The sequence below is a fragment of the Petromyzon marinus genome, chromosome 22, assembly GCF_048934315.1.
Source record: "Petromyzon marinus isolate PM22_M1 ecotype Great Lakes invasive population chromosome 22, UKy_Petmar_22M1.pri1.0, whole genome shotgun sequence".
NCBI lineage: Eukaryota > Metazoa > Chordata > Hyperoartia > Petromyzontiformes > Petromyzontidae > Petromyzon > Petromyzon marinus.
The window spans coordinates 10,051,087-10,077,277 of NC_133688.1; the positions used below are offsets into that span (position 1 = coordinate 10,051,087).

At 45.2% G+C, this 26,191-nt stretch overlaps 2 protein-coding genes across 2 annotated transcripts in view; both read left to right on the top strand.

The window, feature by feature from the left end:
- Positions 1-3,202: 3,202 nt before the first annotated feature.
- SLC18A3 (solute carrier family 18 member A3) overlaps positions 3,203-26,191 on the top strand; it is a 38,054-nt gene continuing 15,065 nt past the window's right edge. Inside the window, exon 1 of the mRNA XM_032959093.2 lies at positions 3,203-3,341. The gene's annotated coding sequence lies outside the window, so the exon portion shown is untranslated. The remainder of the gene's footprint in view (positions 3,342-26,191) is intronic.
- The window catches only part of CHAT (choline O-acetyltransferase), a 94,468-nt gene continuing 71,489 nt past the window's right edge, over positions 3,213-26,191 (top strand). Inside the window, exon 1 of the mRNA XM_032959092.2 lies at positions 3,213-3,341. The gene's annotated coding sequence lies outside the window, so the exon portion shown is untranslated. The remainder of the gene's footprint in view (positions 3,342-26,191) is intronic.

Sequence of the window (26,191 nt, forward strand, 5' to 3'; positions counted from 1 at the left end):
CATGCAGGCTACATGACCCAGCCAACGCAGCCTTGCCCGCCGGAGGAGCTCACCGATGGGACCTTGCCCAGATCTTTAAAGGATTTGTGAGCTCCTCACACAATCCAGTCTGGTTAAACCCAGGATGGATCGTAGGCAGGCCAGCCTAAATGTTTCTAACCGGCGAAGATGTTCCATTAGGGGGGTCCACGTTTCACAAGCGTAGAGAAGGGAGGGATTGACCGTGGCCGAGAAGACCTGAAGCTTAGTGCGGAGCGACAGACCAGGTAGCTTCCACACAGCGTTACGCAACTGATGAAAAGATATTGCCGCTCGACTGATTCGGAGTGAGACCTCTGCTGTTAAACTGGAGCCGGTCATAAGCACACTGCCCAGGTATGGGAAACTCTCCACTCTCTCCACAACTGCCCCATCACCGATTGGGAGTTGTGGGGGTGGAGTGTCCGATGGTACAAAATACCCAGGCAGGTGCTTAGTTTTGGTGGGGCTGATGGTAAGGCCCTATCTCTTAGTGGCACGCTCCAGTCTCAGCAGCAGCGTCTCCAACTCCTTCTCTGAATGAGCAGCTATTACCAAATCATCGGCATACATAACGTGGTTGAGCAATAGGGAGCCATCCCTTGACCGCACCCGGGCATTGATCAGCCTCCCATTATATCTGTACTAAATGGAGATTCCCCCGGTACAGCTATTGAAGGCTTCACGAACTACGTGGTCAAAATAGATGTTAAATAATATGGGAGCTAGAGGACATCCCTGTCGCACCCCAAGGTGTACAGGGAATGGCTCTGACTCCCGGCCACGTAGTTTTACCCGGGCCCGCTCACCATCATGAAGGTCCTTAATGATCGTGAGCAGAGGGTCAGGAACTCCAAAAGCACGAAGAACAACCCAGAGCCCAGGCATACTGATGGTATCATAGGCCTTGACCAGGTCAATAAAGCAGAGATGTAGGTCTTGTTGGAATTCCCTACAACTCTGCTGTAGCAGACGGACAGAAAATATGGCATCTGTGCAGGACCGCCCCTTCCTGAAACCGCATTGGGGCTCCGCAAGCCTTTCCTCAGCGTGCCTGGCAAGGCGATGTTGAATAATCCTTGCCAGGACCTTTCCCGGCACACTGAGGAGTGAGATGCCCAGTGGTCCAGACTGTTGTCTGACTGTTGTCTGGACCACTGGACACACACTTACGGGGGTACTCACACACACACACACATAGGGGTACTCACACACACACAGGGCGGTACTCACACACACAGACAAAAAATCCCCCGTAAATAGCCTTAACAGACTGTTGGGGCAAGTGCTGTTAGCGAGTACCTATTGAGTCCGCCACGGCACACGAGGGGGTGCGTGGCCAGCACCACGCCTGGCCGCCTTTGTCTCCCCAGTGGCGATGTTTACACACCACTGCACCAGGCACTCATTTGAGGCTGTGTCGACCTCGGAGATGCCCAAAACTCATTCAGATAATCGTCACTCGAGTGGGAATTGGGTGGCTAGGTTGGTAGCGTAGCACGCTTACCTTTGCATTACCTTCCCCCCACACACATACGGGGGTGGGGGGGGGGGCACGCGTGTGCACGTACACACATGCGCACTCACTTTCACACATAAGCACACTCACTTTCACACACACTCTCACACACACACACACAAACACTTCAAGTGGGAGGCTGACTCATTACATCTCGTGGAGGATAGCTCCGCCGAACAAAATTGTTCCATTGTTCAGTTCGTAAGTGCGAGTTCACGTTCGCAAGTTGATGTTAAAAAATTATATATGTCTCATGGAAGATCGTTCGTAAGTGCAGATATTCGTAAGCCGAGTATTCGTAAGTCGGGTGTTCGTAAGTCAATGACATCCTGTACAATGCTCTCAGCCTTGTCTAAACCACGAGGTCAAACAGCTACAAATGTGGGCGTAACATTGTTTAACTGAAAATGTACTCGTACCAATTTGTTTGGGACATGTGTGTGAAAACACAAGTGCATTGTTCAAGCTACTAGATTATTACACACTGCACCACAGAGACCTGGTTACAAGCATAAACATACAATAAATATAATTAAACTCCAAATGCATCACTATCCATTGCAGCCTGCTTAGCTGGACAAATACTGTGAGCGAGCATGTATCAATATTACTGAAACGGTACGTGAAGAGGAGATTGGGCCAACATCGATCACTCCTTAATACAGTTAAATCGAAGCACCAGATACTGGCTCAGTGGGCGTACTTGTGGGCAAGACTGGTTCTTTAATCACAATGTCATTTTATCGTAATGCTTACTTTAGCTAAATGTTTAAAATAAAACTCGCTAATATACTCTACATGGTGTGATTTGTTGCCATTTTTCTTCACTGCGTATTTATTTTTATTCCTATTGTTCTTGCGACCCGTTATGTACGTTATGTTTGCCAGGGAGCCGATGCTTTTGTGTTGACGAAACCCGATTCAAGAGCTTCACAGCTCACAGGGTACTTCAAAATAAACTGAACTGGTTACACGGGCTGCTTTAGTGTCCTCCTGATAGTTCAGGGCCGAGAATCGATCACCGTGCTGTTGGGAATGCACAGAAGCAGTGGGAGCACCACATGCCATCCCTGCACGGATGCACATCCACAAGACAGAGATCTCTCCCTTTTATTCCGACCGACCACTGGGACTCGTGTTGTTTGCCGAGAACCTGTTAAGGTCACCACGAATGGCAAACGACGGAGAGGTGGGTCCACGCCTTCTCCAAGTTTTTAGATAGTGAGGTTTACCATGAAAGTAGCGTCTGATCTCACCGTACAGTAACTCATTTCAGGCTGAGTCAACCTTAGGGAAAAACAAGTCCAGTCTCATATTTCATTTTACCACTGCTGTGAATGGAAGGCGACCAGTATTCCAGTCCGGGTCACTGGGATCATAGCGCAGTGCGCTAAACCACCAGCGCACATGCAAATGCGCGCACATAATACGCGCATCTCATCCCCAAACGCCCATCCATATACCTACACCTCCCCCCAGACGCGACCCCCCTTTCCCTACCCCCCCCCCCTACCGCCCGCACACCCAATCATGACGCCCTCCACCCACCCCTGCACGCACACGCGTGGCTCAGAGGGAGCGCAACAGACTCGCGGTGTCTTCAGGCACCATAGCCGTCCAGGAGGGAGCTGCGCTTCCAAGCTCGTCGCCACCACCACCACCAACCAACCAACAGCCGCCGCTGCCGCCGCTGCTGCTGCTTCTGCTGCCACGCTCTCGCTTCGGTTCAGCCGCAGTTCGCTCAACTCACCACCCAGCTGGGATTCGAACTGTAGTGGACCAAGGCCAAAAGACGAGAATATTCGTGAGTACCTGTGCAATTCATTGACCACACACCTTGTGACATTTGTGGGATTGCTACCACATAGATTACTACCACACACACACACACCTGTCTCATAATATTGCACGCGCATTCCATCAGGTAGAAATTAGTGTATTTAGTATGTGTTGTGTTTAATTTCGAGATATGACAAAGATACCTTTGTGTGTTATATATATATACATGCATATGCGTGTGTATATGTGCTCACACTTTCAACATTTTTTTTAGTGGATGACAATGTGTCCATTCTCCATGAAAGTGCTTTACGCACATGTAAAGCCAGAAATGCACAAGCTACTATTCACAACGTTTATATTAAAATTATCAGACCGAAGTGTGTCTGTTTTACAATACTGTTAGATCCTCACTAAACCAAAGTATTTAATCTGTTGGCTTCAGAACGAGACGTGGGCAGAGCCCATTGGGACCAAAAGTATGTTTTTTCAAGACAGGCATGGACAAATATTAAGTTGGTTCATGTATATATGCATGTGTGAATGTCTACACAGTGCATATGAATATCTTCATTTACAGTTAATGCTAAAAAAACCATAGACAAATATGCACGTCGGGCAATTTTTCCTTCATAAAGGCCCCATACGAGTCGAATGCACGTGTTGGTTATTGTGAGTAAATCAAGGCAATGCCCTATCAATCCATTGTGTGAACAGTTTTAGTAAAGCAGGAAATTCTTATCGGAGCACCCAAATACGTAGTGGTTTTCCCCCCATTCAGAGTTTGTATCACAGTGATGTATTTTTATTTACACGAATTGCATGCATTACACAAAGGCAAATATTCCTCGTTCAGCCCTGTAGATCGTAGGGGCCAGTGCAGTTAGAGAGCACCCATCCAGGTTGGGCACGGCACAGGTGTGGGTGGTGTGGCCAATACAATGCCCTCCCGCCTTTGTCTCACCAGCGCTGTTGCTCACAATGGGCTGAGTGTACATAAAACAGCCCCAGACCGATGACAAACTGAAACGAAATAAACCGCTCAAAAATGCGTTGTAGGCGCCTTCGCGGATATTTTCCATCACCGAGTCAGTTGTCAAATGTACACATTTCCCTGGTAGGGCCGTTCTCTCCATCGACAAGCACACAGTTGACCTGTCACAAAGCTTCACGAACGTTATCAGCGATGCATCAACTGACCGAGATTTAAATTCTAATTGAGAGTCGGGCACAGACACGTGCACACAAACGCACGCACACACGCGTTGCGCGCCGAGACAAAGATCTTATTCTTTAAACTGTTGAGGTAGATGCTTGTTCGTCAGCACTCCGTTAAGACCAATCGTGTGGCCATGTGGTTGGTCGTCTTAACTACACCACCACGGCACCGGGAAGACCACACTCGTTTCAGCTTGAGTCAACCCAGGGGAAAGCCCAAGTTTGGTTCAGATACCAATTGCTGGGTGTGGTCGGAGGCAATGTGGAGTGATTCATGCACAGCAAGAGGGTTCGTGAGCCCCTTCGAATGTTCCCCTCTTGTATGGACGGCGGGGTTTGGACCGTGTACTCCCTCCCACAAGCAAACACGAGCCAACGAGTAGGACCTCTCTGAACAAGAGTCTTAAGACTCACCGAAACTTTCCTGGATGAATAAATGAGTCGATTCGCATAATTGTTGCCTGGTGGTGTGCCTTGCCAGCCAGCGCTTGGATGTTAACAAAGACAAAGATCCCCCGTATAGCCTTAGCATACTATAGGAGCAAGTGCTGTTAGTGAGCACCTATAAAGGACGGCACGGCACACGAGGGGGTGGGCGGCCAACACTCCGCCCGGCCGCCTTTGTCTCCCTAGTGGCGATGTTTACACATCGCACCAGGTACTCAGTTGAGGCTGAGTCGACTTAGAGGAGGCACAGGACCGGTTCAGATAATCGTCACTGGTGTTTGCCGTGAGCGGGAATCGAACCCGGGTCGCCAGGATCGTAGCGCAGCGCGTTAACCGCTACACATCCGCTCCCCACAATGTTAACACACCCGCATACACAGACGCACAGACACACACGCGCGCACGTGTGTGCTTGGTGAGACACGAAGTGACTTCACATACAAACGTGCGGGATACCTTCACACACCTCAACGCATTACAGACAAAAGCTGGGTAACAGATTACGATTCGCTATGAGCCCAAGTGAGCTGTAAGTGTTCTTGTTTCCTTTAAGATGTTTTTTTTGTGAATTTGAGCGCCTATATATACAGTACTGTATGTTTCAATTGACTAGAGTATTTGTACTGTGAATGGCTCCTATATTACCTTGCATACCTCATTTGATAGAGACGACTGTAACTGATGTAACTTGTACACATGCTGTTCCTCAAGTGCTAGGCAGATAGCATTTGGCACCGTTATAGTCAATTCTATGCCTGTAACTAGAACAATCAAACAAACATGTTTGTTGTAATTTGGGACGTGAAAAATGACTAAATCCACACGTTTATTGGTCAGCCTTAGGTTCCTAATTCCTTTACGTCTCAATATGTGAATCACTAAAATATATATAGAATTGGCTTCAAACATCAGCGAACCTTCTAATTCACCTTCTGTGGGGTGCGACTCTAAAGCCGACAGACTGCAGGCAACGCCCGCTACATGATAGTTTATTTACGCTTACAGAGTTCCTGTGTGTGCGCGTAGTATGTATGAGCGTGTGTGTGTATGTTATGTAGGAATCGATGTCATTATTCCAATGGTTAGAGCGTCGCACGCCTCGCGTTTGCGAGGTTGGGAGTTCAAATCCTGACCCGGGTCGATAATGTGAGTACCAGTCTGTAGGTGTATCGCTTTGTATGGTTGACCAGTTCATGCCATGGGAATGGGGAATTCCCGCCTCTAAACAGATTAGCCCCAAATTGGGAAAGATTCTGTTGATAAATGAGTGAGTAAACAAATCAGGTTCTAAATGTGTGTTGGGCGCAAAACATTCCCGTAACGTAGTCTTTTTTGCAAATAATTTTCCTTCTTATTTTGTTTTGAAAGTTATGTTACTACGGTCCCATAATCTTATCTTTACGTAGATTTGTAAAAAAATAAATATATTCGTTTAAATTTTTGTCAATCTTCCCACACAAGCAGGCCTTCACGTTTTGCCTTTACATATATATTTGTAATACGTTTCAAGAAATATGTGCGCACGTATGAATATGCTTATGTACACTTCCAACTATACTCAGGCTATATATGACTGAGATGACTGGCTAGGCTTCTGCGTGCATACACACGCTTGCAGTGGTGGCGAAGCTTATTTGAAAAAGTAGCAAGCTCAAGCAATAAGATACTCCTCAAAAAGGTAGCTGCTACACTTAAAAGCTACTTCAAAGAAGTAGCTTGTATACACGAGAAAGCTACTTCAAAGAAGTAGCTTTCTCGTGTATACAATTTCAAAACTGTATCCCATATAAAATGTATTATACACTATATAATCACTGAATTGAGTAAAAAAAAGCACGATAATTACATAACATGGCAGCTGTAGGGTCCCCGAAAGGTGATGTTATCCGCGGTTCTATTTCTTCCTATTATTCGTGGTTATCCGTGAGTTTACCCATAATGCACAGTGAAGCCGTGGCTTTCTAATACTCCTGCTGCACCTTTGTGTGTACACCTGCTACACCTTTGTGTGTACACCTGCTACACCTTTGTGTGTACACCTGCTACACCTTTGTGTGTACACCTGCTACACCTTTGTGTGTACACCTGCTACACCTTTGTGTGTACACCTGCTACACCTTTGTGTGTACACCCGCTACACCTTTGTGTGTACACCTGCTACACCTTTGTGTGTACACCTGCTACACCTTTGTGTGTACACCTGCTACACCTTTGTGTGTACACCTGCTACACCTTTGTGTGTGCACCTGCTACACCTTTGTGTGTACACCTGCTACACCTTTGTGTGTACACCTGCTACACCTTTGTGTGTACACCTGCTGCACCTTTGTGTGTACACCTGCTACACCTTTGTGTGTACACCTGCTGCACCTTTGTGTGTACACCTGCTACACCTTTGTGTGTCTACACGTGTGTTGTGTTTCTGTCTTCGTGTCTATCCGTGTGCGTTTCTCCGTGCCAGTGACGATTATCTGAACCGATCCCGAGGCCTCCCCTAGGTCGACTCAGCCTAAAATTACTTCCTGATGCGGTGTGTAAACATCACCACAAGAGATACAAAGGCGGTCGGGTATGGTGCTGGCCACCCACCCCTTCGTGTACTGTGCCCGCCTTCATCGGTGCTCGCTAACAGCACTTGCCCCAACAGTATGTTGAGGCTATTCGGAGTATCATTGCCTTTGTATCTGTGTGTGTGTGTTTCTGTATCATTGACTATTGCTCACACAGATATGTAATGTAAATAGTAGAGACAAACACGTCTCTTGATGCACTAGAGCGAATACGGTGTGCTCCCGCTACCCCCCCGGGTGCGATTTAAAAACTCCGATTTTGCAGATAAGGGAAGTTGTGCAGCAAATCCATCCTTATTACCTGCGGGGTTGTTCACGGACTACGGGCATTATGATGTTTTTATTGCTATTATCTGCGATTTCTTCGCGGACGGGAAAAGTTGCGCGGAAAAATGCATGCTATTCGCCAGTTATCCGTGGATAAGACGAGAAAAACCGCTGATGACGCCGCAGATATTCGGATCCTTGATGTTGGTCCCCCATACCACCGCGGCAGATAAGAGGAGTTATCCTGCAGTTACTACATTAAAAATGTACCACACACTACATAACGTCACGGCATACCATTTTTAAATTAACTATACATGACATCACATCACGACGCGTGCATAAAATGTAAGATGTATTATACACAACAATATCAGTGTAGGGAAATCTACATGTACCATGCACAGTCATTAGAGCACGGTTATGACTGTTGTATAAGCCTGAGTTAAAAACCAAGTGCTGGCACCCATGCCTGCCTTAACGATTCGCCAAAATGTGCATGCGCTAAGAGGTCCTCGGCTCCCATGTATTCCGACCTAAGCTACTACCACGCAAACAAGGGACACGATTGACTGCTTTGGGCACGTGACGCTAATTAATCTTAACAGAGCATTTATTGCATTTGAAATATATTTTCAAGTTTAAATAAATGTAGGTGCATCGATTATTGTTTCTATAATTTTCAATTATCAACAACAATGCCCGGTTGGGACGTCTGAATGCTGGATAAAATATTGTAACTACATTGCCCACAGATTCAAACGACGTACAGCATTGGAGCTATTTCACGTAATAGATCAGTGGCATTGGCCAAACCTGTCCCAGTGCAGAAATCTCCTCAAAGATAGTCTTAACAATCAGTAAGTCTTCGTGGGAAAATATTTGGTATAATTATTTAAGTGTGAAAACAGATCAAATGTGATTTTGACGGAAGAGAGAATGAAGTTCGCCGATACACAACTTCTATCAAGTACTGGATTAACATTCTTGTCATTATTATGATTCATTGTCTGGATAAACCGAATCGCTGTTGGGCTGATAAATATGATATTCACGAATCCATCACCAAGATCACCATCCTTCCTTTGGGATCAGTAAACCGCACAGGAACTGGTACGGCTGGTTGGTTTCCTGGGCCCTGTCACAGAAATGTGGATTTGTCAACACCGACTCGTAGACCTGTAACCGAGATGTGTACACGGTTTATTTAGTGTTGTGAAGTAAAAATGGTAAAATGTGAAAACACATGAAACTAATGAACCAAAGTCTTGCTTCAATCATATGCGTGCGTCGCACCGAAGCGTGACATTGGCAGTGTGTCTGGCTAAATTACAAAGAAATTACAAATGGCACTGGCAAATTACATGTTATGGCATAGCTAATCATATAATTCAGCATTCGTGTTAGGGAGCCTGGCTAATGTAATACGCAGCTAAACAGCCTAACACAACAGGACACGTAATATAGCACGCGTGCATATGTAGGTTAGGTGTTGGCTACGAACACAGGAACACGCGTTTGAGTCCTGTCGTTGCAGCACACGAGTGCCAAATGTTATCTGACCTTGGTCGACTCAGCTGAAACTTGAGGATGTCGTGTGGCGTGTCGGGGAAGGGAACACAACGGGCAGTCGGGAAAGCTGCTCGTCATACCACCAAATTACGTGACGTGGCTGCCTCATAACTGTTGGGGCTCGTGAGCAATTAAATTGCTCACTCGCAGCAATAGCCCCAACAATCTACCGAAAAGCGGATAATTATAAGGCATATGTGTGTATTGACAGTGGTTGTCCTGTAGAAAAAAATAACACTGCCATAGTAATGCGGAACTTCCACCACCACCCATTGAACAGGGACGCCGCGTTAGCAAGATGTTAACTACCTCGCCCGGTATGAAGGAGGTGGCGGGTTCGATCCCGATCCTGTCCGCTCCCCCCCCCCCTCACACACACATTTAGAATCATGAGTTTAGAGTATTTGGTTGCGATAGCTTTCCACATATTAAACCACTTCGTTGAGCCATCATTTGTGACCAGATCGCTTATGAAAAAGAGCTTCATAGCTCAGTGGGCCTTACCTGGTAAAAAAAAAGTTTAGTTTAGTTAGCAGTTTTCACACTTTAGGGTTTTGACTCATTGCTCTAAAAAGTAACGAGACAGACACATTATCTGCAACAATGACTTGTCATTACCATTATATAATTGTCATCATCTGTCCACTGCACGATTACAGGCTCACCAAGCCACCACCACCACCACCACCACAATCTCTCATGATCCTGCGATGTAATAATCCACCTTGCACCTGTACACGAGTAAGACGCATGGCTCCATCTCCCCGGCGACCGTCCTCTCTGATGTGAGCATTCGCTTGGCTCCCATTTCGTCGTTATTCGTGCCCACTGACAAAGACGATTGGACCGAAAAGCGCACAGTTTTAAGGTAGTACTTTAATACGACGATGTCTAGACCATTACAATCTGCATCAGCCTATATGTTTTATAAATAGAAATAACGTAGAGTGTCTCACACTTCAGTCACACATTATTATCATGCCGTTATCGATTTGCGCATGCATCGATGTCACGTGTTTAACCAGGTGAACGCCCATTTTTGATTCATCACCATTGTTTGCAACGGAGACCTGGGAGAACAAGCGGAAAAGTTTTGTAATTTCACAATTTAAGTTGTTATCGGCCACACAGCTGTTGTCCTGTGGATAAAGTGGCCCCCCCCGCCACGAGTCGCGGAATTTCAATCCCCTCCCTCGGAGGTTAAAGTTGAACGTAATTTTCCTCGACGTAAATCAGTTTTTGAATCGCCCTATTAAGAGTCAGCGCGCACCTCTCTCATTTTTTTTATAAACATCGGGACGGATATTTATTATTATTATTATTGCGCTGCTGCCGGAGACACATTTCTTCCAGCTGGAGGCTAAAATCTCATCGGGGCCAGGTATTTCACGCCGCCTACACCACAGGCAGAAAAGGTGTGGCTATCCTAAGACATGAATAAAATATATTAAAGTTACTTCCCAGACATTGACACCAGACTCCAAGGATTGGTATGTAGGAAAGCTTCATGTCAAAGAAATTACCCTACTTAATGTGTACACCCCCCCCCCGCCCTCGATTAACTCAAAAGCGCTTTTCCACAATTGCGGCCCCGATCGGGAAAATAACAGGGGAATTCATTGTGGCAGGCGACTCGCATCTCGTCAGGATCCCACGCTAGACAACTCGCATACGACCATGTCAGATCAAAACGCTGCCCAAACACTCCTGCTGGCTGAAATTACCTCCCAACACCAGCTGACAGACCCCTACAGGACCCTATACCCCGCTGCAAAAGACTTCACGAACATTTACAAAATTTCGAAGCGCATTAAAGGCACTCACCAGAATCGACTACTCTCTCATTTACAGACCTTGATTCTCACAACCTCACGAAGGCGAACATTCTAGACATTCAGCTTTTTGACCATCGCAACTTGTCCTGGACCCCCCCCCCCCCACAAGGTAATGAATAACTTCTGGTCCCCAGACTGGCGGCTCCTAGATGAGGTCCGACTAATTAATCATTGAGAGCTTAAAAACTAAACTGTGGCATTCATTAGAATTAACTCCTTATCGACACCCCTCCTCTCCCCCCTCCAGATAATGCGGGACGCCCTAAAGCGTGCATTAGGGGGTTCCCTGATAAAGAAGGGGGCCCCGGAGATTTGACGAAAATCCAGGAAATGCAGCAACAACTGGAAAGAGACCCCGGCCAAGCTGCACGAAAGGTTAAAGTCTTCACACTCCTCAGAGACCCTCAAATAAATAGGCGGGATAGAATTAGAACTTAATGAACTGATAAACGAACGAAGAAAGCCGAGTGTACAGGAGAGCCAGGCTACCCTTCCACGACTCCCTCCCCGAGCCACTGCCAGAATATTGTCAAGAATGGTCAAAGCTAGGAGGGCGCTGTTCTTATATTGCATCCATTCGCAAAGAAAAGGACTCTCGCCATTAACCAGAACAAGAGATATATATTTTTAGACAAAATATCCCTCCCTAAATTAAGCCCAAAGCTAAGTGAGGAAATGTGTTGGCCCATCACCCCTAAGGAATCCCAGGAGGCCATGGCCGTGTCCCTAATGGGGAAGGCAGCCAGCCCTGATGAACTAACAATCGAGCTCTACATTAAGATGGGAGACCCCATCTCGCCGCAGTTAAAGATCACCCTGGACGCAGTGCTATATCCACAAATTACACCAGAATATCGGTCCTTCATAAGCCAAGTTCCCCGGAAGATGCCTTGGGTAGTTATAGGCCAATCTCCCTCTTAAACTTGGATTAGAAAATTCTGGCTAAAATCCTGACAGGAAGACTAGAGCAGACTCTTCTGACGATCAGATAAAGCCCAAACGAGGTTAGTAAAAAATAAAGACTCCACTAAAAATGTTAGTGTAGTGGAGATAGCAGCTAGAAACAATATATTTGCATATGCCCTAACGCTGGATGAGGAAAAGGAATTTGACAGAGTTGAGTGAGCCTTCCTTTTCCGAGTCGTGGATATATTTGGATTTCCTCCTCAATTCATGGACATGTGTAAACTTCTCTATACGGACCCCACGGCTTCAGTTGTAATCAACAGATTAGCATCCCATAACTTTCCACTAGGCAGAGGAACAAGAGAGAGGTGCCATCTTTCCCCGCTGGTATTCACTCTGGCAATGGAATGACTTGCTGAAAGCGTCGGGAAGAACTCATCTATTATCGGAATGACTTTTGGCATGGTAGAGAAAAAAAACATATTTATGCAGATGATGTCATGGTGACTTTCACAGAGTCAGAATCGCCGATCCCTGCCATCTTAACCCTGGTCGCTGAGTACGAGAGGGTGTCGGTATATAATTTAAATGTCGAAAACTCTGAGTTCATGCCTCTGTCGCCAGCAACCTCCAAATCATCATACAACTTTCTGCCCTTTAAGTGGTCGCCATCTCACATTAAATACCTTGTCATAGATCCTTCTTTGTTAACATTGCTCTTCTCGAAAACCTAATTCCCTTTCTTCAGGAAGCCACTGCATTTCTGGCTGCCTGGGCCGATGCCCCCCCCCCCCCTCTCATTTTAAATGGGGCACACTTAAATAAAATGATTCTCCCCAAAACAATATACCTCCTGAGGATGGTGCCTATACGGATCCCGAGGGCCTTCTTCAGGACACTGCATTCCCGAATCTCTCCTTTCATATTAAATCATAAGCTCGCGCATAGGATGGTCTTACCTTACATCACCGGAGGACCAGAGCAGCCTGGCCCTCCTAGTCTTTCCGAAATACCACAGCGCAGTGCGGCTACATAATGTGAAGAGCTGATTTGACCCAACGAAGTAGGGGATTGCCAAGAGCTGAGAGGAGGAATCGGTTAAACTGTCCTCCCTGGAGGGGCTCGCTCTGGCCATGAATAAAAATAGACCGCGAGGAGTACAGCCGCCATGGACGGTCTCATCGACACTCGCGTGTGGTAGAGGTCGCGAACCCTCCCCCCCCCCGTCAAATCCCCTTACACAGAGGGTCGACACTATGGGGCAACTTGTGACTAAAGGTTGGGGGGGGGGGTCATAAGATGGAAGAGTTGGAGAGAGTCTGGCCTGGAAAGGGTTGATCTTTTATTTGCAGATAGGAGGGTGCTGCCTTTTCATGGGATGTGAGCCGCTTATAATCTTGCTCCCAATGTTTTTGATATTTCCAGATCATAGATGCCATAACGAAATCCCCTGACAAAAATTTGGACATGTTGGTCCAGCCAATTGGTTGGAGACACCAATGGTTAATTAGAGGCTGTCCAAGGCCTAAGACCAGCGACCAAGAAACTGTGGGACACGTTTATGCCCCATGAGATAATACCGCAGACTTGGCCACAGAACTGGCGAGCCTCAAGAGTCGGCCCCAGAGCTCTCCCACTTTGACTCATCCAGTTTAAAGTCATACACGGAGTATGAATAAACACCAATAGTATAGACGCCCACAGTAGAAACGCCCACAGTATAAACGCCCATTCGACGCATGCTATCCCCCCTCCCCCCACCCATTTACACATTCCTGCGGAGGGAGCTGGTAGGAACGTTGGGTTGCTCGGTCAATGGCCAGGGTCAACGGCGGCATGGTGTGTTCCGCAAATATGCCCGACTGTGAAGGCGGGCACAAGCCGGCGTGCGTAGGTTAAACGTTGAGTTTTATAAGGGCACCACGGGGTGACCAGCCTCTCCCCACCCAGCCCCTCCCCACCCTCCCCTCCCCACCCAGCCTCTCCCTCCCCACCCAGCCCCTCCCCACCCTCCCCTCTCCACCCAACTCCACCCCTCCCATTTTTGGATGTACGACGGACGGACGGACACAATAATCCCCTGTGGGCTGGTGTAACTAAGAGGTTCCTACCAGTAAAATGTTTATCCTCTCCTCAACGTGATGTCTTCACTTGGCTGGGGCAGCGGAGCTCCTCTCACCACCTTTCACCACCCCCCATTTTAGATGGTCCAGTTGTGACGGGACTGTCCTCTGTGAATTGTAAAACCCGGTTGAGTGAGCTGTGTGGTGCGCTGTGCCGAGCTCGCGTTTTGTTACGAAAAAGAGTGGAATTTTCACCACTCTACCACTCATATTGGCAGAGCAACACTCTTACTTGATATTTCCCTGTGGAGTTGTCAAATACCGATTAGCAAAGTTGGCTACATACGACGTGAAAGAGGTTCTACATACAGTGAGGGAAAAAGTATTTGATCCCCTGCTGACTTTGTACGTTTGCCCACTGACAAATAAATGATCAGTCTATAATTTTAATGGTAGGTTTATTTGAACAGTGAGAGACAGAATAACAACAACAAAATCCAGAAAAACGCATGTCAAAAATGTTATAAATTGATTTGCATTTTAATGAGTGAAATAAGTATTTGACCCACTCTCAATCAGAAAGATTTCTGGCTCCCAGGTGTCTTTTATACAGGTAACGAGCTGAGATTAGGAGCACACTGTTAAATGGAGTGCTCCTAATCTCAGCTTGTTACCTGTATAAAAGACACCTGTCCACAGAAGCAATCAATCAATCAATCAGATTCGAAACTCTCCACCATGGCCAAGACCAAAGAGCTCTCCAAAGATGTCAGGGACAAGATTGTAGACCTACACAAGGCTGGAATGGGCTACAAGACCATTGCCAAGCAGCTTGGTGAGAAGGTGACAACATTTGGTGCGATTATTCGCAAATGGAAGAAACACAAAAGAACTGTCAATCTCCCTCGGCCTGGGGCTCCATGCAAGATCTCACCTCGTGGAGTTGCAATGATCATGAGAACGGTGAGGAATCAGCCCAGAACTACACGGGAGGATCTTGTCAATGATCTCAAGGCAGCTGGGACCATAGTCACCAAGAAAACAATTGGTAACACACTACGCCGTGAAGGACTGAAATTCTGCAGCGCCCGCAAGGTCCCCCTGCTCAAGAAAGCACATATACATGCCCGTCTGAATTTGCAAATGAACATCTGAATGATTCAGAGAACAACTGGGTGAAAGTGTTGTGGTCAGATGAGACCAAAATGTAGCTCTTTGGCATCAACTCAACTCGCCATGTTTGGAGGAGGAGGAATGCTGCTTATGGCCACAAGAACACCATCCCCACCGTCAAACATGGAGGTGGAAACATTATGCTTTGGGGGTGTTTTTCTACTAAGGGGACAGGACAACTTCACTGCATCAAAGGGACGATGGACGGGGCCATCTACCGTCAAATCTTGGGTGAGAACCTCCTTCCCTCAGCCAGGGAATTGAAAATGGGTCGTGGATGGGTATTCCAGCATGACAATGACCCAAAACACACGGCCAAGGCAACAAAGGAGTGGCTCAAGAAGAAGCACATTAAGGTCCTGGAGTGGTCTAGCCAGTCTCCAGACCTTAATCCCATAGAAAATCTGTGGAGGGAGCTGAAGGTTCGAGTTGCCAAACGTCAGCCTCGAAACCTTAATGACTTGGAGAATATCTGCAAAGAGGAGTGGGACAAAATCCCTCCTGAGATGTGTGCAAACCTGGTGGCCAACTACAAGAAACGTCTGACCTCTGTGATTGCCAACAAGGGTTTTTCTACCAAGTACTACGTCATGTTTTGCAGATGGGTCAAATACTTATTTCCCTCATTAAAATGCAAATCAATTTATAACATTTTTGACATGCGTTTTACTGGATTTTTGTTGTTGTTATTCTGTCTCTCACTGTTCAAATAACCCTACCATTAAAATTATAGACTGATCATTTCTTTGTCAGTGGGCAAACGTACAAAATCAGCAGGGGATCAAATACTTTTTTCCCTCACTGTACATACATGCACACGTAGACAATGGTTTTGCCCTTGTGCATATCAGTGTCTTGACAATGTCCACTCCACATCAGACAGCACGCTTAAATCTACACAGAAATAACCAGGCATATATAGCTGGGCTCGGACCATGCAAAGTGGCCAGACACCCATTCAATGCCCACTGAGAATGTGGTTGATAATCACCTGTTCATGGTAGTCACCCGATCGAGACACTGGCCCTCAACAAAGTGATGTGGCCTTTCTACCACTGGCTCATGTCCTTCGATGAATACGAGAACCGTCCCAATGCTCATTTGCTTGGAAGACATTCTCCCGTGTTATTATTATTATTCCTGGCGTCCCTTAAACATAAGACACAATGGTACATAAACACACAACCATTGTGTAGGGCAGCATTTGCTTCAAATGTAAGTTATTGGTCATAGATAGCAACTGGCGCTTTGCACTTTTAAATGTAAATTGAAAACTCGTTTCTTTAAAACTGCTTTTTGTATTTAGTTTGTTGTCCTTCCCCCGCACCTCCGATTAGCGTGGTTGGCTACATACCGTGCGAAAGAAGTTCAGCATACATACATATATAACCATCAGCTGTGATCAATCCACTGCTGGATTAAAGTCTCCCCAGGCCGCTGTCATCATCTCTCGTGGTCTTGCAATAGAACAAACCGTCTGGAATTTGTGCACATGAGCTGATTTCATCGCTCCATCGGCCCTGTACAGAGCGTTCATTGCTCAACTCCCAAGGGAAAAACGAGAGCTGCACTATTTAGTGGTTTTCACAACTCGCAAACTCGATTGTTTAGTTTTGCTTTATTCAAAAAGCTGAACGTACTCCATGCTCCAAGGGAACCCCTGGAGCGACGCTCATCTCCATTGGCAGCCAGTGGGAAAAAACAATCCACATTTCCACGGCAGGAGTCAGTGAGTAACACCGCTGACCTCTGACAAATTCAGACGACTTTAATCGACTCTAGAGAAATGATGGTCTGGCGACTCCAGACCTGGCAAATTAACTCACGACTTTTCCCACTGTGAGTCGTGCGATGTAACCAGAGCGCCACCCAGGTGGATCATTCGTCCAACCAAAAATGTTCATACGCTACCAAATTCTAGTTTATTATTTTTTAACTGGATGAGAATTCGTGAGATATCGATTTTGAGTCGAAATTTTCCAGAGTCACCTGGGTCACCAAAACTAGATGCTCGTTCTATTCTTGCGCAAACCCAAAAAATTACATTTTTATTATTTACCAGGTAAGGCCACTAAGCTATATAGCTCTTTTTCAGAAGCGACCTGGCCACAAGTGATAGCCCAACGGAGTGGCTTATGACTATGTGGAAATGTAGAGCAGCCAAATACTCTAAATGCATGTTGATTCTAAATGTGGATGGAAAAACCGGAGGACCCAGAGAAAAATCCACACGACTACGGGGAGAGAGACATGCAAACTCCAAATATACAGCAGGCATCAGGGTCGGGATCGAACCCACGACCTCCCGTATACCATGCAAGGTAGTTAACATCTCACCACCGTGGCGCCCAAGCAATGATGCATAACAGGAATGCCAATCAGCAATGGGTCATCGCTTGTGTCCAGCCATGTGAATATTTTAAGCACGGATAATTTGTTCTAACATTATTTGAGAAAGTCAAATTATGATGGAGAATGGGAGCCACGGTGCCTGGAGGGTTTTGTTATTGTTGGATTAGCTGTCTAGCCGGAGTGTGTGTTGTGAGTTTAGACTATTTGGCTGCTATTAATTTCCACGTGATAAGCCACTTCGTTGAACTTTAATTTGTGGCCATGTCGCTTCTGAAGAAGAGCTATGTAGCTCAGCGGGTCTTACTTGGTAAAATAAAAAATGTCCATAGTTTAGTTTTTAGTACAAATTAATCGACAGCATTAGATTACATGTCGTTCAAATATTTAGTATAGAGATTTATTTACAAAAAGTATTTTCCTTAATTTGTTTGATTTTTTTTCTTTTAATTAGTTACTGTCCCTGCCCAATTTGACTTGCTGTAAATAAACCTGCTTTGCGCCCATTATTACAATGGTATCTGAGCAGGCATGGCTATGACAGAGCACTCAACAATCGCAGAGCTGAGAATACAAATCGTTAAAGTGTAAACAGTTTGTGGGCATATTCTTAGCCACCAAGATTATACGGCTTACCAAAAATACATAAAGTAGATACACCCCTTCGTCCCATCGTCTCTACTATCAACTCCCCCACCTACAAACTGGCTCGTTTTTTGTCTGAAATCCTGCGCCCTTTCACTGGAAAAACCACCTCTGCGGTACAAAATTCTACTCACCTGGTATCGACAATCAAGGGTATTTCCCTGTCCCCAGACGACCTGCTTGTCAGTTTTGATGTAGTTTCCTTATTCACCAAGGTTCCTGTACCTGACACCATCGCAATCATTGAAGACTTGGTTCATCAAGGACTAAACACTGAGGTACCCCCCCTGGTGAGACACTGTTTAACCAATACATACTTAACTTGGAATGGAACTTTCTACAAACAAACTGAGGGCACCCCAATGAGCTCCCCCCTATCTCCGGTTATAGCTAACATTTTCATGTAGAAATTTGAGACTGACGCCATCCAGACTGCTACTCTGCGCCCAACCTTATGGAAGAGGTACGTGGATGACACTTTTGTCATCTGGTCACATGGCCGCCCTGCTCTAGACCAATTCTTCGACCACATCAATTCCATACACCCAGCCATCAGATTTACCATGGAAGTCGAAAAAGATGGCAAGCTACCTTTTTTGGATGTCCTAATTAAAAAGAGACCTGATGGTTCAATGAGCCACTCTGTCTACAGGAAAGCTACCCATACGGATGCTTATCTGAAACCGGATTCCCACCACCATCCATCACAGAAGAATTCTCTCATCAAGACTCTGTATCATAGAGCCCAATGCATATCCGACCAGGAACACATAGGCAGTGAACTCAAGCACGTACACCAAGCTCTTAAGGCTAATCGTTACTCCGACTATACAATCCGCAAAGCTATCACTCAAACCATGAAGAAGGACCCTCTTGAGGAGCCTTTCAAAACCATCACTTTACCCTACATTGCGGGGATCACAAAAAAGATCTCCAAAATCTTGAATAAACACAAGATCCAGGTCCGTTTCAACACATTACATAAAATCCGTGATCTGGTTCCGTCTGTAAAAGATGTGATTCCGGACATACAGTACCCTGGTGTCTACAAACTAAGTTGCCTCTGTGGTAGTAGTTACATTGGAGAAACCAAACGCCATGTCTAGGACCGCATTCGTGAACACAAAGCAGACCTTAAACACGGTAGGACCAACACCTCGGCCATGGCAGATCATTGTTATAATTCAGTAGGCTCACATGACATTGACTTTTCCAAGACAGAGGTTCTTTGTAAGCCATCTGGCTACCATGAGAGATTCGTTCATGAGGCTATCCACATATACAAGCACAGAGACAATTTCAACCGAGAAGATGGATTCTGGCTTAGCAATCATTGGGAAGATTTGATTAACAATTTCAGGTCTTAATTGATTGTTCACGCTTACGGTGGCTTTCAGACAGCATACATTAATTTTTTGTCTCCCACCTCCTCTTTTCAGAACATAGATGGACTAGTCCTTCTAAATAAACTGCCAAATTGCTGCGCGTGGCGATGATGGTTTTTTTTTCTAAATAAATAAATAAATGCACCATTTAAAAATAAATTTATGCAAACCGACACTCCTGATGACGACCGTTTGTGTTATGGTCGAGACGTCGTGAGAATTTGTATTGTTTTATATATTTTATTATTTTATTGTTTCCCTTCAACGTGACTTTACCGAAAGAGCTAAGAATATGAATTACTGCAGTCACGAAAGCTTTAAATCAAAGTTTGTGGGCAATCAACATTGACTGTACTATAGTGGGAATGACCAAGTAATAAGAATGTGACATTTTCAACACTGTCTGAGAGCTACCAATGGAAATAAGAACTGCCCAGTGCTCATTTCAGCATGGAAACATGTTGACTATGACTTTAATCAAACAATGATTTACAGATTATATAGTAGAGCCTTTCATAAAATCGTTACATCTATCAGCTCCGAAACAATTCTTCAACCACATCAATTCCATACACCCAGCCATCAAATTCACCATGGAGGTGGAAAAGGATGGCAAGTTACCATTCTTGGATGTTTTAATCGAAAAGAGACCAGATGGCTCAATGGGGCACCTGTCTACAGGAAAGCCACCCATACGGATGCCTACCTAAAACCTGACTCCCACCACCATCCATATTAAAATAATTCCCTCATCAAAACTCTACACCATAAAGCTCGATGTATTTCCGAAAATCACCACCTAGCCAGTGAACTGGAACACGTACACCAAGCCCTCAAGATAAATGGATATTCAGACGACACAATCCGTAAAGCTATCACCCCAACCGTTGGAAAAAAAACCATCTGAGGACCCAAGCAAAACCATCACCTTGCCATACATAGCAGGGGTCACCAAAAATAATTCCAAAATCATGAGCAAACACAAGATCCAGGTTCGATTTAACACAGTACATCAAATTCGTGATCTGATCCCATGTGAAGGATGTGATCCCTGACATGCAATACCCCGGCGTCTGCAAACTAAGCTATGACTTCGGCAGTAGTTACATTGAACATAAGACAGATCTGAAACACGGTAGGACCAATACCTCAGCCATGGCTGATCATTCTTTTAATGCAGTTGGCTCACACGAAATTTATTTCTCCAAGACGAAGGTACTCTGAAAACCCACTGGCTATCAACAAAGATTCGTTCATGAAGCCATCCAGATATATAGACACAGACACAATTTCAACCGAGAAGATGGGTACAAACTGAGAAATCATTGGAAGGACGTTATTAACCAGTTTAAGTCATAACTGGCTGTGATGATTCCATCCTACCTTCCGATGTTAGCAGTTATTTTTGACTCTCTGATTTTACATTAACAGGTTCACACTAACAAAGCCACCGTTTACATTGACATGCTAATCTCTCTCACTTTAACATGACTAGCCCCGCCCACTTCGTTTACACAGCCGCCGTTTACATTGACATGCTAATCTATTATATTGACATGCTAATCTCTCTCACTTTAACATCACTAGCCCTGCCCACTTCGTTTATGACCCTTGGGCTACACCCATTTCAAACCTTTAAAACAGTCTGCCTCAGCAGTTTTTCCCCCTCTTTTTTCACCTGATGACAATTGCTTGTGTTGTGATCAAAACATCGTGATATTTTTATTATTTTATTCACTTCATTTTCATTTGTATTATTTTATTGTTCTATATACGTGACTTTACCGAAAGACCCAACGAATATGCTTTGATAATGCATGCATTGTCTTTGAAACTGATGGCCTACACCAGAGACATCTGTTAAAAGATGGCTTTATAGCGCATGGGATTCCTCCAGTAAAAAAATGGTATTCTGATATTCTGATTGAGGTCTTGTCTCACCAGTGTTAAACCAGAAAACAACAAAAAACGGTACAAAAGCAATGGAAATATAAAAGCATTAATCGCTTGGGTTGAAGAGTTATATAACAGTTATTTAATATTTTGATTTAAAGCTTTCGTGACTGCAGGGATTCACATTCTTGGTTCCTTCGGTAAAGTCACCACGTAGAAGGGAAACAATAAAATAATACAAAATATAAAGCAATAAAATTCTCACGACGTTTCGACTGCAACACAAGCAATCATCATCAGGTGTGAAAACCACAACAAGCAAATTTTCTTGTTGAAAACCACACCTGATGATGATTGCTTGTGTTGCAGTCGAAACGTCGTGAGAATTTTATTGTTTTATATTTTTATTATTTTATTGTTTCCCTTCTACGTGGTGACTTTACCGAAAGAACCAAGAATATAGTTATTTAGTATATATCATCTTCTTTGGTTCTTTCGGTAAAGTCACGTAGAATGAGAATAAAATAATAAAATAAAACAATAAAATTCTCACGACGTTTCGGCCACAACACAAGTGGCCTTCTTCAGGTGAAAGGAACAAACCTGTCGGGACAACAGCCGAAAGAAGATGAATCCTTGCAGTCACGAAAGCTTTAAATCGGAATTTAGTATATAACAGTTACAGTTTCATGTCAGTTACATATTTAAATAGTATGTAACAGGATGTATACTGAACGAGGCAGCTTGAGTTCACTTGTAATGTATTTGGTAATATCACACACACACACACACACCTCTGTCGGTTCATGCACTTGTGCAATACAACCACATTGAGTGCACGTCTGTAAACGCAAGCGTTGTGCCAGTCGCACCGCTTCTCGTGCGGGCAGGCGCATGTGGCCAAAGCTCAGTGCTACGCCGCACGTGTCTCACATTGCCTGCACGACATTGAGGGTGACGTGAATCGATTGCCCCACGTTGCTTCTAATCATGAGACTCCCGGCCCCACGGCTTTCGTGCGTCCCTGCTCCGTGACCCACGAGTCAGTGGCGGCGGTCACTTTGCAGTCGCAAGCGAGAACACGTGCGGAAGGCGTGGATGTGGAACTATGTGTCCTTTGATAAAATGCATCTCCTGCGAAGTGGACAGCCGGCTGAGGGGACCAAATGCTACGTCGATGTCAGAGCACTGAGCCCAGGACCACTGACATGGGTTTAAATCCTGGGCAATCACCCATGATTCATCCAAGTTCTCGATTATTTTGCGCCCAAAGACTCATTGTGGTCGCCAATGTGCACTTTAAAAAAAAATGCCCCACATAATTTAAGGTTTCGTTTTTAGCTTAATGTGGCTTTAAACACAGAATGAAAACTAGAAAAAAATAAAGCAGTTTGCCGTTTCGCAATTACTTGTTGAATGGCATATGCAGGTGTATCACTCAGTGGGGATAAAGAGACCTTAGATAATTGTTGTGATGTCATCTTCCGGTAGCTGTTCTCTGACACGAAGGTGATACACTAATCCCTAACACAGTTGAGAACGGGAATTTAATAGTCTCATGTTAAGGTTCCGATATCACAGAGAATTGTTCGACTAGACAGGTAAGCCTATGACAACCAATGTCGGCCTGAACCTGACAGCCACACTCCCACACCCACAACGTTATTTCATTTAGAAAGAGAGACGCTCATTTTTGACTAATGATAGATGGCAGATAGAGGACCTTTGTTGGCAACCAGTGGTGAAATGTCCCCCCACTCCACAAGAGAGGAAGCGCTAGAGACCCCTATAGAAGATATGTTTGCCTTCTCTTCTATGCTGGTCAGATGTCTTATCCCATCACACACGGCCTACCAATCAACTCTGGTGCAGCCCACTAATAGCTGCTGGGTGCACAGAGCTGGGAGGGATTTAGAAAAACGTTCACGTTGTTTCAACTTCCATCCTGGGATTTTTAACCGGTGACATCTAGATTGCAAGTCCAGAGTGCTTAACATTATACCATGAGAAATGTAAAATATTGCACAATACACAAACGGACGTTACGTATTTGATCCCAAAAGAATCCCTGAAAGACAAGTCGTCTCGGGCAGATCATGTTTCGGCAAATCAGAATGAAATTGCAATTAATGTACAGGAAAATTAAACAGATATAGGGTGACGATTGCCCTCCGAATGGAAACAGCCGACGTGCGGTTAGTTTCATAACAATTACTTTGAGGGTGTTGTGATTTTAAATAAAACATTGTAAATGCAATTTCCCGCGCGTAGAAAAGCGTTGCCGCTCGCTCGTTGTCCTCGTGTAAGCGTTGCCGAGTGCTCCGTGCGTTCACAATTTCCTCTGTTGTACAGCTGGAAGCCTCAACTGAAGCAGTGCCCACATGAGCTTCCCAAAAAAAAAACACACAGCTGACGTCAGCCGTTACGAGTGTTGAGGCTCTGCGCCCTTATCACAGGCGACAGCAGCTCGCGATAATGCGGGGGGAGTACCTACTTGGTTAATTGGGGCAGTATGTATGCACGTTGAACTTCTTTCGCACCGTACATAGCCAACGGCGCTAGTCGGAGGTGGGAGGAGGACGATGAGGTTGAGAGACATTGCATAAACAGAGTGGGTTGTTGGTTGACTACATAAAACAATTCAAACAGGTAAATGTCAACTGTAGCGTTAAGGGATGGGTCTTTGAAGCATGGGATTAGAAGCAACAGTCGGAGAGCTGGACTTGAACAAATCAGGAAAGAAAAAGAAACCTCTAGCCTTTGACGATGCAAGCAATGTCATGGTGGGTAAGGATACATATCTTTGAGGTTCATAATAGAACATGACAAGACGACACAGCTGGGAGATGGTTGTAATTGGTAGGACAGGTTACCGATACAGGCTATAGAGGCAGCCCAGGAGTCGACAACCAACGGGAAGACCCGAATCCAAGACGATAAGATGCTGTGAAGGCAGACTTTGAAAGTCAGGTGTCGATTATGTAATAGTTGTGAGCCGAGCAAAAACAATTGAAGCGACATAGAGTTGCAATATTCTACGTAACCTTGGACACTGGCGATGTTTATTTGATGGAAATATGCCGCAGAGAAGCATTTATTCAAATGTACAGGAAAGGAGACGGGTTGGTTGGACCGTGTGGCTTACGGGACATGGGGCATTACATGCAGCCGCACTGGCCAAGAGTTTTCCTCCGGTTCCTGCAATTACCCTTGCAGCTGTGTATCCTGTTCCATCTACCACCTGCAGAGTTCTGATTGCCTCATACTGATTACTGACTTGTGGTGTGGGGCTAAGGTTAGGGGAAGAGCTTGTAACAGTTGGTAACTATAACTCAAATGTGTGATTACAGAATATTATACAAGACAGCAAGTTGCAGTCGCCGAAAGTCACTATGCTGCATCACGCAGACGAAATTTACAAAAAATGTGAAGTGTAAGGTTTGTATGGGTTGTTGTTGAATGTTACTGGGGTGGCGCTTTGACACTTGGCCCCAGTGGCAAGAAAATATCTGGACGAGTATATTGTTTAAACTCCCACGTCACCAATCCACACTGGTCAGCATGATAGTTATAGCCAAACATTCCCCGTGACCGAAAGTGAATTTACAAAGGGCTGTAAAATAATAAAAGAAAATTATGCTATCAAGATGGAGTGGTGGCACATCCGTTAGTGCAGGGGACCCGAACCCCCGGGCCGCGGACCGGTACCGGTCCGCGGCTTGTCAGGAACCGGGCCGCACAGCAGGAGGCGAGCGGTGAGTCCGCACGTGGCCCACCCCAATTATTTTATTATTTACCACTTCCATCCGCGCCTCTTTCCCGCACTGCGCACTTGTCTCAATCACAGTGTTGGTAAACCCACAAGCTAACCCCTGGTAGCTTAAATTAGTAAAAAAACAAACAAACGTCGCTGGTCCATGAAAAAACTTGTCTTCCACGAAACCGGTCCCTGGTGCCAAAAAGTTTGGAGACCACTGCCCGGTTAGTGCATTGCCCTTTAAACCGAGCGAACTGAGTTTTAATCCAGGCAATATCTAATGTCAATGGCCAGTGATATCTGAACTAGTCCTGTTGCCAGTGAAGGGGAGGCCTTCATCAAGCAGTGGATTAACAAAGGGAGCTGTAAATTTTATAAATATAACGTACATATTTTAGCATTCGCGTGCAAGTCTATTGAGATTAACATCGTAAATTTCAGAATGACAACAATGCTTTCCAAAACAACGACGTGATGCTCTGCTCAAATGTGCATGGGAAGATGCGTATCGCTACTGGAAGCCCTGAACCAATTCTACATTCCTATGGCCGAAGTCATTTTATATAAAGTAGGACCACTATCAAACTTAGTGCCGTCATTATTGCACCATTCAACCGCCCAGTATCTGTTTAATTTAACCATGTGAGAGCTTATTAGTATTCATTATCTCTTGCAAAGGAGACCTGGGTGGGTGTAGTTGCACAGGAAGACGTGCTCTTGTTTTTCACTGCTGGGTAGCACGTGAGTCTCAATGCTCTATGTTATTCAGAATCTGAAGTTTTTTAAAATATATAT